Consider the following 17,653-nt stretch of genomic DNA (forward strand, 5'->3'; position numbering starts at 1 on the left):
CACAGTGTGGAATGGACACAGTGCGGAATGGACACAGTGCGGGATGGACACAGTGCGGAATGGACACAGTGTGGAATGGACACAGTGCAGGATGGACACAGTGCAGGATGGACACAGTGCAGGATGGACACAGTGTGGAATGGACACAGTGTGGAATGGACACAGTGCAGGATGGACACAGTGTGGAATGGACACAGTGTGGAATGGACACAGTGCAGGATGGACACAGTGTGGAATGGACACAGTGTGGAATGGACACAGTGCGGGATGGACACAGTGCGGAATGGACACAGTGTGGAATGGACACAGTGCGGAATGGACACAGTGTGGAATGGACACAGTGCGGGATGGACACAGTGCGGAATGGACACAGTGTGGAATGGACACAGTGCGGGATGGACACAGTGCGGAATGGACACAGTGTTGAATGGACACAGTGTGGAATGGAAACAGTGTGGAATGGACACAGTGCGGGATGGACACAGTGCGGAATGGACACAGTGTGGAATGGACACAGTGCAGGATGGACACAGTGTGGAATGGACACAGTGCGGAATGGACACAGTGTGGAATGGACACAGTGTGGAATGGACACAATGCAGGATGGACACTGTGTGGAATGGACACAGTGCAGGATGGACACAGTATGGAATGGACACAGTGCCGGATGGACACAGTGCGGAATGGACACAATGCAGGATGGACACAGTGTGGAATGGACACAGTGCAGGATGGACACAGTATGGAATGGACACAGTGCGGAATGGACACAGTGCGGAATGGACACAGTGCAGGATGGACACAGTGCAGGATGGACACAGTGCAGGATGGACACAGTGTGGAATGGACACAGTGTGGAATGGACACAGTGCGGGATGGACACAGTGTGGAATGGACACAGTGCGGAATGGACACAATGCGGAATGGACACAGTGCAGGATGGACACAGTATGGAATGGACACAGTGTGGAATGGACACAGTGCGGAATGGACACAGTGCAGGATGGACACAGTGCAGGATGGACACAGTGTGGAATGGACACAGTGTGGAATGGACACAGTGCGGAATGGACACAGTGCGGAATGGACACAGTGTGGAATGGACACAGTGCGGAATGGACACAGTGCAGGATGGACACAGTGCAGGATGCACACAGTGCAGGATGCACACAGTGCAGGATGGACACAGTATGGAATGGACACAGTGTGGAATGGACACAGTGTGGAATGGACACAGTGCGGAATGGACACAGTGCGGGATGGACACAGTGCAGGATGGACACAGTGCAGGATGGACACAGTGCAGGATGGACACAGTATGGAATGGACACAGTGTTGAATGGACACAGTGCAGGATGGACACAGTGTGGAATGGACACAGTGTGGAATGGACACAGTGCAGGATGGACACAGTGCAGGATGGACACAGTGCAGGATGGACACAGTATGGAATGGACACAGTGTGGAATGGACACAGTGCGGAATGGACACAGTGCAGGATGGACACAGTGCAGGATGGACACAGTGCAGGATGGACACAGTGCGGGATGGACACAGTGCGGGATGGACACAGTATGGAATGGACACAGTGTGGAATGGACACAGTGCAGGATGGACACAGTGCAGGATGGACACAGTGTGGAATGGACACAGTGTGGAATGGACACAGTGTGGAATGGACACAATGCAGGATGGACACAGTGTGGAATGGACACAGTGCAGGATGGACACAGTATGGAATGGACACAGTGCGGAATGGACACAGTGCGGAATGGACACAGTGTGGAATGGACACAGTGTGGAATGGACACAGTGCAGGATGGACACAGTGCAGGATGGACACAGAGCAGGATGGACACAGTATGGAATGGACACAATGCAGGATGGACACAGTGCAGGATGGACACAGTGCAGGATGGACACAGTGTGGAATGGACACAATGCAGGATGGACACAGTGCAGGATGGACACAGTGCAGGATGGACACAGTGCAGGATGGACACAGTGTGGAATGGACACAGTGTGGAATGGACACAGTGTGGAATGGACACAATGCAGGATGGACACAGTGTGGAATGGACACAGTGCGGAATGGACACAGTGCAGGATGGACACAGTGTGGAATGGACACAGTGCGGAATGGACACAGTGCGGAATGGACACAGTGTGGAATGGACACAATGCAGGATGGACACAGTGCGGAATGGACACAGTGTGGAATGGACACAGTGCGGAATGGACACAGTGTGGAATGGACACAGTGTGGAATGGACACAGTGCGGAATGGACACTGTGCGGAATGGACACAGTGCGGAATGGACACAGTGCGGAATGGACACAGTGTGGAATGGACACAGTGTGGAATGGACACAGTGCGGAATGGACACAGTGCGGAATGGACACACTGCAGGATGGACACAGTGCGGAATGGACACAGTGCGGAATGGACACAGTGCGGAATGGACACAGTGCAGGATGGACACAGTGCGGGATGGACACAGTGCAGGATGGACACAGTGTGGAATGGACACAGTGCGGGATGGACACAGTGCGGGATGGACACAGTGCGAAATGGACACAGTGCGGAATGGACACAGTGCGGGATGGACACAGTGCGGGATGGACACAGTGCGGGATGGACACAGTACGGGATGGACACAGTGCAGGATGGACACAGTGTGGAATGGACACAGTGTGGAATGGACACAGTGTGGAATGGACACAGTGGGGAATGGACACAGTGTGGAATGGACACAGTGCAGGATGGACACAGTGTGGAATGGACACAGTGCGGAATGGACACAGTGCGGAATGGACACAGTGCGGGATGGACACAGTGCAGGATGGACACAGTGTGGAATGGACACAGTGTGGAATGGACACAGTGCAGGATGGACACAGTGCGGAATGTACACAGTGTGGAATGGACACAGTGCGGGATGGACACAGTGCAGGATGGACACAGTGCGGAATGGACACAGTGTGGAATGGACACAGAGCGGGATGGACACAGTGCGGGATGGACACAGTGTGGAATGGACACAGTGCAGGATGGACACAGTATGGAATGGACACAGTGCGGAATGGACACAGTGCAGGATGGACACAGTGCAGGATGGACACAGTGTGGAATGGACACAGTGTGGAATGGACACAGTGCAGGATGGACACAGTGTGGAATGGACACAGTGTGGAATGGACACAGTGTGGAATGGACACAGTGCAGGATGGACACAGTGTGGAATGGACACAGTGCGGAATGGACACAGTGCGGGATGGACACAGTGCGGAATGGACACAGTGCAGGATGGACACAGTGCAGGATGGACACAGTGCAGGATGGACACAGTGTGGAATGGACACAGTGTGGAATGGACACAGTGCAGGATGGACACAGTGTGGAATGGACACAGTGTGGAATGGACACAGTGCAGGATGGACACAGTGTGGAATGGACACAGTGTGGAATGGACACAGTGCGGGATGGACACAGTGCGGAATGGACACAGTGTGGAATGGACACAGTGCGGAATGGACACAGTGTGGAATGGACACAGTGCGGGATGGACACAGTGCGGAATGGACACAGTGTGGAATGGACACAGTGCGGGATGGACACAGTGCGGAATGGACACAGTGTTGAATGGACACAGTGTGGAATGGAAACAGTGTGGAATGGACACAGTGCGGGATGGACACAGTGCGGAATGGACACAGTGTGGAATGGACACAGTGCAGGATGGACACAGTGTGGAATGGACACAGTGCGGAATGGACACAGTGTGGAATGGACACAGTGTGGAATGGACACAGTGTGGAATGGACACAGTGCGGAATGGACACAGTGCGGAATGGACACAGTGTGGAATGGACACAGTGCGGAATGGACACAGTGTGGAATGGACACAGTGTGGAATGGACACAGTGCGGAATGGACACAGTGCGGAATGGACACAGTGCGGAATGGACACAGTGTGGAATGGACACAGTGTGGAATGGACACAGTGCGGAATGGACACAGTGTGGAATGGACACAGTGCGGAATGGACACAGTGTGGAATGGACACAGTGCGGGATGGACACAGTGCGGAATGGACACAGTGTGGAATGGACACAGTGTGGAATAGACACAGTGCAGGATGGACACAGTGTGGAATGGACACAGTGCGGAATGGACACAGTGCAGGATGGACACAGTGTGGAATGGACACAGTGCAGGATGGACACAGTGTGGAATGGACACAGTGTGGAATGGACACAGTGCAGGATGGACACAGTGCAGGATGGACACAGTGTGGAATGGACACAGTGTGGAATGGACACAGTGTGGAATGGACACAGTGCGGAATGGACACAATGCAGGATGGACACAGTGCAGGATGGACACAGTGTGGAATGGACACAGTGTGGAATGGACACAGTGCGGAATGGACACAGTGCGGGATGGACACAGTGCAGGATGGACACAGTATGGAATGGACACAGTGCGGAATGGACACAGTGCAGGATGGACACAGTGCAGGATGGACACAGTGCAGGATGGACACAGTGTGGAATGGACACAGTGCGGAATGGACACAGTGCAGGATGGACACAGTGCAGGATGGACACAGTGCAGGATGGACACAGTGTGGAATGGACACAGTGTGGAATGGACACAGTGCAGGATGGACACAGTGCAGGATGGACACACTGTGGAATGGACACAGTGTGGAATGGACACAGTGTGGAATGGACACAGTGCGGAATGGACACAATGCAGGATGGACACAGTGCAGGATGGACACAGAATGGAATGGACACAGTGTGGAATGGACACAGTGCGGAATGGACACAGTGCGGGATGGACACAGTGCAGGATGGACACAGTATGGAATGGACACAGTGCGGAATGGACACAGTGCAGGATGGACACAGTGCAGGATGGACACAGTGCAGGATGGACACAGTGTGGAATGGACACAGTGCGGAATGGACACAGTGCAGGATGGACACAGTGCAGGATGGACACAGTGTGGAATGGACACAGTGCAGGATGGACACAGTGCAGGATGGACACAGTGCAGGATGGACACAGTGCAGGATGGACACAGTATGGAATGGACACAGTGTTGAATGGACACAGTGCAGGATGGACACAGTGTGGAATGGACACAGTGTGGAATGGACACAGTGCAGGATGGACACAGTGCAGGATGGACACAGTGCAGGATGGACACAGTATGGAATGGACACAGTGTGGAATGGACACAGTGCGGGATGGACACAGTGCGGGATGGACACAGTGCGAAATGGACACAGTGCGGAATGGACACAGTGCGGGATGGACACAGTGCGGGATGGACACAGTGCGGGATGGACACAGTACGGGATGGACACAGTGCAGGATGGACACAGTGTGGAATGGACACAGTGTGGAATGGACACAGTGTGGAATGGACACAGTGGGGAATGGACACAGTGTGGAATGGACACAGTGCAGGATGGACACAGTGTGGAATGGACACAGTGCGGAATGGACACAGTGCGGAATGGACACAGTGCGGGATGGACACAGTGCAGGATGGACACAGTGTGGAATGGACACAGTGTGGAATGGACACAGTGCAGGATGGACACAGTGCGGAATGTACACAGTGTGGAATGGACACAGTGCGGGATGGACACAGTGCAGGATGGACACAGTGCGGAATGGACACAGTGTGGAATGGACACAGAGCGGGATGGACACAGTGCGGGATGGACACAGTGTGGAATGGACACAGTGCAGGATGGACACAGTATGGAATGGACACAGTGCGGAATGGACACAGTGCAGGATGGACACAGTGCAGGATGGACACAGTGTGGAATGGACACAGTGTGGAATGGACACAGTGCAGGATGGACACAGTGTGGAATGGACACAGTGTGGAATGGACACAGTGTGGAATGGACACAGTGCAGGATGGACACAGTGTGGAATGGACACAGTGCGGAATGGACACAGTGCGGGATGGACACAGTGCGGAATGGACACAGTGTGGAATGGACACAGTGCAGGATGGACACAGTGCAGGATGGACACAGTGCAGGATGGACACAGTGTGGAATGGACACAGTGTGGAATGGACACAGTGCAGGATGGACACAGTGTGGAATGGACACAGTGTGGAATGGACACAGTGCAGGATGGACACAGTGTGGAATGGACACAGTGTGGAATGGACACAGTGCGGGATGGACACAGTGCGGAATGGACACAGTGTGGAATGGACACAGTGCGGAATGGACACAGTGTGGAATGGACACAGTGCGGGATGGACACAGTGCGGAATGGACACAGTGTGGAATGGACACAGTGCGGGATGGACACAGTGCGGAATGGACACAGTGTTGAATGGACACAGTGTGGAATGGAAACAGTGTGGAATGGACACAGTGCGGGATGGACACAGTGCGGAATGGACACAGTGTGGAATGGACACAGTGCAGGATGGACACAGTGTGGAATGGACACAGTGCGGAATGGACACAGTGTGGAATGGACACAGTGTGGAATGGACACAGTGTGGAATGGACACAGTGCGGAATGGACACAGTGCGGAATGGACACAGTGCGGAATGGACACAGTGTGGAATGGACACAGTGCGGAATGGACACAGTGTGGAATGGACACAGTGTGGAATGGACACAGTGCGGAATGGACACAGTGCGGAATGGACACAGTGCGGAATGGACACAGTGTGGAATGGACACATTGCGGAATGGACACAGTGTGGAATGGACACAGTGCGGAATGGACACAGTGTGGAATGGACACAGTGCGGGATGGACACAGTGCGGAATGGACACAGTGTGGAATGGACACAGTGTGGAATAGACACAGTGCAGGATGGACACAGTGTGGAATGGACACAGTGCGGAATGGACACAGTGCAGGATGGACACAGTGTGGAATGGACACAGTGCAGGATGGACACAGTGTGGAATGGACACAGTGTGGAATGGACACAGTGCAGGATGGACACAGTGCAGGATGGACACAGTGTGGAATGGACACAGTGTGGAATGGACACAGTGTGGAATGGACACAGTGCGGAATGGACACAATGCAGGATGGACACAGTGCAGGATGGACACAGTGTGGAATGGACACAGTGTGGAATGGACACAGTGCGGAATGGACACAGTGCGGGATGGACACAGTGCAGGATGGACACAGTATGGAATGGACACAGTGCGGAATGGACACAGTGCAGGATGGACACAGTGCAGGATGGACACAGTGCAGGATGGACACAGTGTGGAATGGACACAGTGCGGAATGGACACAGTGCAGGATGGACACAGTGCAGGATGGACACAGTGCAGGATGGACACAGTGTGGAATGGACACAGTGTGGAATGGACACAGTGCAGGATGGACACAGTGCAGGATGGACACACTGTGGAATGGACACAGTGTGGAATGGACACAGTGTGGAATGGACACAGTGCGGAATGGACACAATGCAGGATGGACACAGTGCAGGATGGACACAGTATGGAATGGACACAGTGTGGAATGGACACAGTGCGGAATGGACACAGTGCGGGATGGACACAGTGCAGGATGGACACAGTATGGAATGGACACAGTGCGGAATGGACACAGTGCAGGATGGACACAGTGCAGGATGGACACAGTGCAGGATGGACACAGTGTGGAATGGACACAGTGCGGAATGGACACAGTGCAGGATGGACACAGTGCAGGATGGACACAGTGTGGAATGGACACAGTGCAGGATGGACACAGTGCAGGATGGACACAGTGCAGGATGGACACAGTGCAGGATGGACACAGTATGGAATGGACACAGTGTTGAATGGACACAGTGCAGGATGGACACAGTGTGGAATGGACACAGTGTGGAATGGACACAGTGCAGGATGGACACAGTGCAGGATGGACACAGTGCAGGATGGACACAGTATGGAATGGACACAGTGTGGAATGGACACAGTGCGGAATGGACACAGTGCAGGATGGACACAGTGCAGGATGGACACAGTGCAGGATGGACACAGTGCGGGATGGACACAGTGCGGGATGGACACAGTGCAGGATGGACACAGTATGGAATGGACACAGTGTGGAATGGACACAGTGCAGGATGGACACAGTGCAGGATGGACACAGTGTGGAATGGACACAGTGTGGAATGGACACAGTGTGGAATGGACACAATGCAGGATGGACACAGTGTGGAATGGACACAGTGCAGGATGGACACAGTATGGAATGGACACAGTGCGGAATGGACACAGTGCGGAATGGACACAGTGTGGAATGGACACAGTGTGGAATGGACACAGTGCAGGATGGACACAGTGCAGGATGGACACAGAGCAGGATGGACACAGTATGGAATGGACACAATGCAGGATGGACACAGTGCAGGATGGACACAGTGCAGGATGGACACAGTGTGGAATGGACACAATGCAGGATGGACACAGTGCAGGATGGACACAGTGCAGGATGGACACAGTGCAGGATGGACACAGTGTGGAATGGACACAGTGTGGAATGGACACAGTGTGGAATGGACACAATGCAGGATGGACACAGTGTGGAATGGACACAGTGCGGAATGGACACAGTGCAGGATGGACACAGTGTGGAATGGACACAGTGCGGAATGGACACAGTGCGGAATGGACACAGTGTGGAAAGGACACAATGCAGGATGGACACAGTGCGGAATGGACACAGTGTGGAATGGACACAGTGCGGAATGGACACAGTGTGGAATGGACACAGTGTGGAATGGACACAGTGCGGAATGGACACTGTGCGGAATGGACACAGTGCGGAATGGACACAGTGCGGAATGGACACAGTGTGGAATGGACACAGTGTGGAATGGACACAGTGCGGAATGGACACAGTGCAGGATGGACACAGTGCGGAATGGACACAGTGCGGAATGGACACAGTGCGGAATGGACACAGTGCAGGATGGACACAGTGCGGGATGGACACAGTGCAGGATGGACACAGTGTGGAATGGACACAGTGCGGGATGGACACAGTGCGGGATGGACACAGTGCGAAATGGACACAGTGCGGAATGGACACAGTGCGGGATGGACACAGTGCGGGATGGACACAGTGCGGGATGGACACAGTGTGGAATGGACACAGTGTGGAATGGACACAGTGTGGAATGGACACAGTGGGGAATGGACACAGTGTGGAATGGACACAGTGCAGGATGGACACAGTGTGGAATGGACACAGTGCGGAATGGACACAGTGCGGAATGGACACAGTGCGGGATGGACACAGTGCAGGATGGACACAGTGTGGAATGGACACAGTGTGGAATGGACACAGTGCAGGATGGACACAGTGCGGAATGTACACAGTGTGGAATGGACACAGTGCGGGATGGACACAGTGCAGGATGGACACAGTGCGGAATGGACACAGTGTGGAATGGACACAGAGCGGGATGGACACAGTGCGGGATGGACACAGTGTGGAATGGACACAGTGCAGGATGGACACAGTATGGAATGGACACAGTGCGGAATGGACACAGTGCAGGATGGACACAGTGCAGGATGGACACAGTGTGGAATGGACACAGTGTGGAATGGACACAGTGCAGGATGGACACAGTGTGGAATGGACACAGTGTGGAATGGACACAGTGTGGAATGGACACAGTGCAGGATGGACACAGTGTGGAATGGACACAGTGCGGAATGGACACAGTGCGGGATGGACACAGTGCGGAATGGACACAGTGTGGAATGGACACAGTGCAGGATGGACACAGTGCAGGATGGACACAGTGCAGGATGGACACAGTGTGGAATGGACACAGTGTGGAATGGACACAGTGCAGGATGGACACAGTGTGGAATGGACACAGTGTGGAATGGACACAGTGCAGGATGGACACAGTGTGGAATGGACACAGTGTGGAATGGACACAGTGCGGGATGGACACAGTGCGGAATGGACACAGTGTGGAATGGACACAGTGCGGAATGGACACAGTGTGGAATGGACACAGTGCGGGATGGACACAGTGCGGAATGGACACAGTGTGGAATGGACACAGTGCGGGATGGACACAGTGCGGAATGGACACAGTGTTGAATGGACACAGTGTGGAATGGAAGCAGTGTGGAATGGACACAGTGCGGGATGGACACAGTGCGGAATGGACACAGTGTGGAATGGACACAGTGCAGGATGGACACAGTGTGGAATGGACACAGTGCGGAATGGACACAGTGTGGAATGGACACAGTGTGGAATGGACACAGTGTGGAATGGACACAGTGTGGAATGGACACAGTGCGGAATGGACACAGTGCGGAATGGACACAGTGCGGAATGGACACAGTGTGGAATGGACACAGTGTGGAATGGACACTGTGCGGAATGGACACAGTGTGGAATGGACACAGTGTGGAATGGACACAGTGCGGAATGGACACAGTGCGGAATGGACACAGTGCGGAATGGACACAGTGTGGAATGGACACAGTGTGGAATGGACACAGTGCGGAATGGACACAGTGTGGAATGGACACAGTGCGGAATGGACACAGTGTGGAATGGACACAGTGCGGGATGGACACAGTGCGGAATGGACACAGTGTGGAATGGACACAGTGTGGAATAGACACAGTGCAGGATGGACACAGTGTGGAATGGACACAGTGCGGAATGGACACAGTGCAGGATGGACACAGTGTGGAATGGACACAGTGCAGGATGGACACAGTGTGGAATGGACACAGTGTGGAATGGACACAGTGCAGGATGGACACAGTGCAGGATGGACACAGTGTGGAATGGACACAGTGTGGAATGGACACAGTGTGGAATGGACACAGTGCGGAATGGACACAATGCAGGAAGAACACAGTGCAGGATGGACACAGTGTGGAATGGACACAGTGTGGAATGGACACAGTGCGGAATGGACACAGTGCGGGATGGACACAGTGCAGGATGGACACAGTATGGAATGGACACAGTGCGGAATGGACACAGTGCAGGATGGACACAGTGCAGGATGGACACAGTGCAGGATGGACACAGTGTGGAATGGACACAGTGCGGAATGGACACAGTGCAGGATGGACACAGTGCAGGATGGACACAGTGCAGGATGGACACAGTGTGGAATGGACACAGTGTGGAATGGACACAGTGCAGGATGGACACAGTGCAGGATGGACACAGTGTGGAATGGACACAGTGTGGAATGGACACAGTGTGGAATGGACACAGTGCGGAATGGACACAATGCAGGATGGACACAGTGCAGGATGGACACAGTATGGAATGGACACAGTGTGGAATGGACACAGTGCGGAATGGACACAGTGCGGGATGGACACAGTGCAGGATGGACACAGTATGGAATGGACACAGTGCGGAATGGACACAGTGCAGGATGGACACAGTGCAGGATGGACACAGTGCAGGATGGACACAGTGTGGAATGGACACAGTGCGGAATGGACACAGTGCAGGATGGACACAGTGCAGGATGGACACAGTGTGGAATGGACACAGTGCGGAATGGACACAGTGCAGGATGGACACAGTGCAGGATGGACACAGTGTGGAATGGACACATTGTGGAATGGACACATTGCAGGATGGACACAGTGCAGGATGGACACAGTGCAGGATGGACACAGTGTGGAATGGACACAATGCAGGATGAACACAGTGCGGAATGGACACAGTGTGGAATGGATACAGTGCAGGATGGACACAGTGTGGAATGGACACAGTGTGGAATGGACACAGTGTGGAATGGACACAGTGCAGGATGGACACAGTGTGGAATGGATACAGTGCAGGATGGACACAGTGTGGAATGGACACAGTGCGGAATGGACACAGTGCGGAATGGATACAGTGCAGGATGGACACAGTGTGGAATGGACACAGTGTGGAATGGACACAGTGCAGGATGGACACAGTGCAGGATGGACACAGTGTGGAATGGATACAGTGCAGGATGGACACAGTGTGGAATGGACACAGTGCGGAATGGACACATTGTGGAATGGACACAGTGCGGAATGGACACAGTGTGGAATGGACACAGTGTGGAATGGACACAGTGTGGAATGGACACAGTGCCGGATGGACACAGTGTGGAATGGACACAGTGCAGGATGGACACAGTGCAGGATGGACACAGTGTGGAATGGACACAGTGTGGAATGGACACAGTGTGGAATGGACACAATGCAGGATGGACACAGTGCGGAATGGACACAGTGTGGAATGGACACAGTGTGGAATGGACACAGTGCAGGATGAACACAGTGCAGGATGGACACAGTGTGGAATGGACACAGTGCAGGATGGACACAGTGCAGGATGGACACAATGCGGAATGGACACAGTGCAGGATGGACACAGTATGGAATGGACACAGTGTGGAATGGACACAGTGCGGAATGGACACAGTGCAGGATGGACACAGTGCAGGATGGACACAGTGTGGAATGGACACAGTGCGGAATGGACACAGTGCGGAATGGACACAGTGCGGAATGGACACAGTGTGGAATGGACACAGTGCGGAATGGAGACAATGCAGGATGGACACAGTGCAGGATGGACACAGTGCAGGATGGACACAGTATGGAATGGACACAGTGTGGAATGGACACAGTGTGGAATGGACACAGTGCGGAATGGACACAGTGCGGGATGGACACAGTGCAGGATGGACACAGTATGGAATGGACACAGTGTGGAATGGACACAGTGCAGGATGGACACAGTGCAGGATGGACACAGTGCAGGATGGACACAGTGCAGGATGGACACAGTATGGAATGGACACAGTGTTGAATGGACACAGTGCAGGATGGACACAGTGTGGAATGGACACAGTGTGGAATGGACACAGTGCAGGATGGACACAGTGCAGGATGGACACAGTGCAGGATGGACACAGTATGGAATGGAAACAGTGTGGAATGGACACAGTGCGGGATGGACACAGTGCAGGATGGACACAGTGCAGGATGGACACAGTGCGGGATGGACACAGTGCGGGATGGACACAGTGCGGGATGGACACAGTGCAGGATGGACACAGTATGGAATGGACACAGTGTGGAATGGACACAGTGCAGGATGGACACAGTGCAGGATGGACACAGTGTGGAATGGACACAGTGCGGAATGGACACAGTGCAGGATGGACACAGTGCAGGATGGACACAGTGCAGGATGGACACAGTGTGGAATGGACACAGTGCAGGATGGACACAGTGCGGAATGGACACAGTGCGGAATGGACACAGTGTGGAATGGACACAGTGCAGGATGGACACAGTGTGGAATGGACACAGTGCGGAATGGACACAGTGCAGGATGGACACAGTGCAGGATGGACACAGTGTGGAATGGACACAGTGCAGGATGGACACAGTGCAGGATGGACACAGTGAGGAATGGACACAGTGCGGAATGGACACAGTGCAGGATGGACACAGTGCAGGATGGACACAGTGCGGAATGGACACAGTGCCGGATGGACACAGTGTGGAATGGACACAGTGCGGGATGGACACAGTGCAGGATGGACACAGTGCAGGATGGACACAGTGTGGAATGGACACAGTGTGGAATGGACACAGTGTGGAATGGACACAGTGCGGGATGGACACAGTGCAGGATGGACACAGTGTGGAATGGACACAGTGTGGAATGGACACAGTGTGGAATGGACACAGTGTGGAATGGACACAATGCAGGATGGACACAGTGTGGAATGGACACAGTGCGGAATGGACACAATGCAGGATGGACACAGTACGGAATGGACACAATGCAGGATGGACACAGTGTGGAATGGACACAATGCAGGATGGACACAGTGTGGAATGGACACAGTGTGGAATGGACACAATGCAGGATGGACACAGTGTGGAATGGACACAGTGCGGAATGGACACAATGCAGGATGGACACAGTGCGGAATGGACACAATGCAGCATGGACACAGTGTGGAATGGACACAATGCAGGATGGACACTGTGTGGAATGGACACAGTGCAGGATGGACACAGTATGGAATGGACACAGTGCCGGATGGACACAGTGCGGAATGGACACAATGCAGGATGGACACAGTGTGGAATGGACACAGTGCAGGATGGACACAGTATGGAATGGACACAGTGCGGAATGGACACAGTGCGGAATGGACACAGTGCAGGATGGACACAGTGCAGGATGGACACAGTGCAGGATGGACACAGTGTGGAATGGACACAGTGTGGAATGGACACAGTGCGGGATGGACACAGTGTGGAATGGACACAGTGCGGAATGGACACAATGCGGAATGGACACAGTGCAGGATGGACACAGTATGGAATGGACACAGTGTGGAATGGACACAGTGCGGAATGGACACAGTGCAGGATGGACACAGTGCAGGATGAACACAGTGTGGAATGGACACAGTGTGGAATGGACACAGTGCGGAATGGACACAGTGCGGAATGGACACAGTGTGGAATGGACACAGTGCGGAATGGACACAGTGCAGGATGGACACAGTGCAGGATGCACACAGTGCAGGATGCACACAGTGCAGGATGGACACAGTATGGAATGGACACAGTGTGGAATGGACACAGTGTGGAATGGACACAGTGCGGAATGGACACAGTGCGGGAAGGACACAGTGCAGGATGGACACAGTATGGAATGGACACAGTGTGGAATGGACACAGTGCAGGATGGACACAGTGCAGGATGGACACAGTGCAGGATGGACACAGTATGGAATGGACACAGTGTTGAATGGACACAGTGCAGGATGGACACAGTGTGGAATGGACACAGTGTGGAATGGACACAGTGCAGGATGGACACAGTGCAGGATGGACACAGTGCAGGATGGACACAGTATGGAATGGACACAGTGTGGAATGGACACAGTGCGGAATGGACACAGTGCAGGATGGACACAGTGCAGGATGGACACAGTGCAGGATGGACACAGTGCGGGATGGACACAGTTCGGGATGGACACAGTGCAGGATGGACACAGTATGGAATGGACACAGTGTGGAATGGACACAGTGCAGGATGGACACAGTGCAGGATGGACACAGTGTGGAATGGACACAGTGTGGAATGGACACAGTGTGGAATGGACACAATGCAGGATGGACACAGTGTGGAATGGACACAGTGCAGGATGGACACAGTATGGAATGGACACAGTGCGGAATGGACACAGTGCGGAATGGACACAGTGTGGAATGGACACAGTGTGGAATGGACACAGTGCAGGATGGACACAGTGCAGGATGGACACAGAGCAGGATGGACACAGTATGGAATGGACACAATGCAGGATGGACACAGTGCAGGATGGACACAGTGCAGGATGGACACAGTGTGGAATGGACACAATGCAGGATGGACACAGTGCAGGATGGACACAGTGCAGGATGGACACAGTGCAGGATGGACACAGTGTGGAATGGACACATTGTGGAATGGACACAGTGTGGAATGGACACAGTGTGGAATGGACACAATGCAGGATGGACACAGTGTGGAATGGACACAGTGCGGAATGGACACAGTGCAGGATGGACACAGTGTGGAATGGACACAGTGTGGAATGGACACAATGCAGGATGGACACAATGCAGGATGGACACAGTGCGGAATGGACACAGTGTGGAATGGACACAGTGCGGAATGGACACAGTGTGGAATGGACACAGTGTGGAATGGACACAGTGCGGAATGGACACTGTGCGGAATGGACACAGTGCGGAATGGACACAGTGCGGAATGGACACAGTGTGGAATGGACACAGTGCGGAATGGACACAGTGCGGAATGGACACAGTGCAGGATGGACACAGTGCGGAATGGACACAGTGCGGAATGGACACAGTGCGGAATGGACACAGTGCAGGATGGACACAGTGCGGGATGGACACAGTGCAGGATGGACACAGTGTGGAATGGACACAGTGCGGGATGGACACAGTGCGGGATGGACACAGTGCGAAATGGACACAGTGCGGAATGGACACAGTGCGGGATGGACACAGTGCGGGATGGACACAGTGCGGGATGGACACAGTGCAGGATGGACACAGTGTGGAATGGACACAGTGTGGAATGGACACAGTGTGGAATGGACACAGTGGGGAATGGACACAGTGTGGAATGGACACAGTGCAGGATGGACACAGTGTGGAATGGACACAGTGCGGAATGGACACAGTGTGGAATGGACACAGTGTGGAATGGACACAGTGCAGGATGGACACAGTGCGGAATGTACACAGTGTGGAATGGACACAGTGCGGGATGGACACAGTGCAGGATGGACACAGTGTGGAATGGACACAGTGTGGAATGGACACAGTGCAGGATGGACACAGTGCGGAATGTACACAGTGTGGAATGGACACAGTGCGGGATGGACACAGTGCAGGATGGACACAGTGCGGAATGGACACAGTGTGGAATGGACACAGAGCGGGATGGACACAGTGCGGGATGGACACAGTGTGGAATGGACACAGTGCAGGATGGACACAGTATGGAATGGACACAGTGCGGAATGGACACAGTGCAGGATGGACACAGTGCAGGATGGACACAGTGCGGAATGGACACAGTGTGGAATGGACACAGTGCGGGATGGACACAGTGCGGGATGGACACAGTGCAGGATGGACACAGTGCGGAATGGACACAGTGCAGGATGGACACAGTGTGGAATGGACACAGTGCAGGATGGACACAGTGTGGAATGGACACAGTGCAGGATGGACACAGTGCAGGATGGACACAGTGTGGAATGGACACAGTGCAGGATGGACACAGTATGGAATGGACACAGTGTGAAATGGACACAGTGCAGGATGGACACAGTGCAGGATGGACACAGTGTGGAATGGACACAGTGCAGGATGGACACAGTGTGGAATGGACACAGTGTGGAATGGACACAGTGCAGGATGGACACAGTGCAGGATGGACACAGTGTGGAATGGACACAGTGTGGAATGGACACAGTGCAGGATGGACACAGTGTGGAATGGACACAGTGTGGAATGGACACAGTGTGGAATGGACACAGTGCAGGATGGACACAGTGTGGAATGGACACAGTGCGGAATGGACACAGTGCGGGATGGACACAGTGCGGAATGGACACAGTGTGGAATGGACACAGTGCAGGATGGACACAGTGCAGGATGGACACAGTGCAGGATGGACACAGTGTGGAATGGACACAGTGTGGAATGGACACAGTGCAGGATGGACACAGTGTGGAATGGACACAGTGTGGAATGGACACAGTGCAGGATGGACACAGTGTGGAATGGACACAGTGTGGAATGGACACAGTGCGGGATGGACACAGTGCGGAATGGACACAGTGTGGAATGGACACAGTGCGGAATGGACACAGTGTGGAATGGACACAGTGCGGGATGGACACAGTGCGGAATGGACACAGTGTGGAATGGACACAGTGCGGGATGGACACAGTGCGGAATGGACACAGTGTTGAATGGACACAGTGTGGAATGGAAACAGTGTGGAATGGACACAGTGCGGGATGGACACAG

Source organism: Mustelus asterias, chromosome 11, assembly GCF_964213995.1.
Source record: "Mustelus asterias chromosome 11, sMusAst1.hap1.1, whole genome shotgun sequence".
In the NCBI taxonomy this organism is placed as follows: domain Eukaryota; kingdom Metazoa; phylum Chordata; class Chondrichthyes; order Carcharhiniformes; family Triakidae; genus Mustelus; species Mustelus asterias.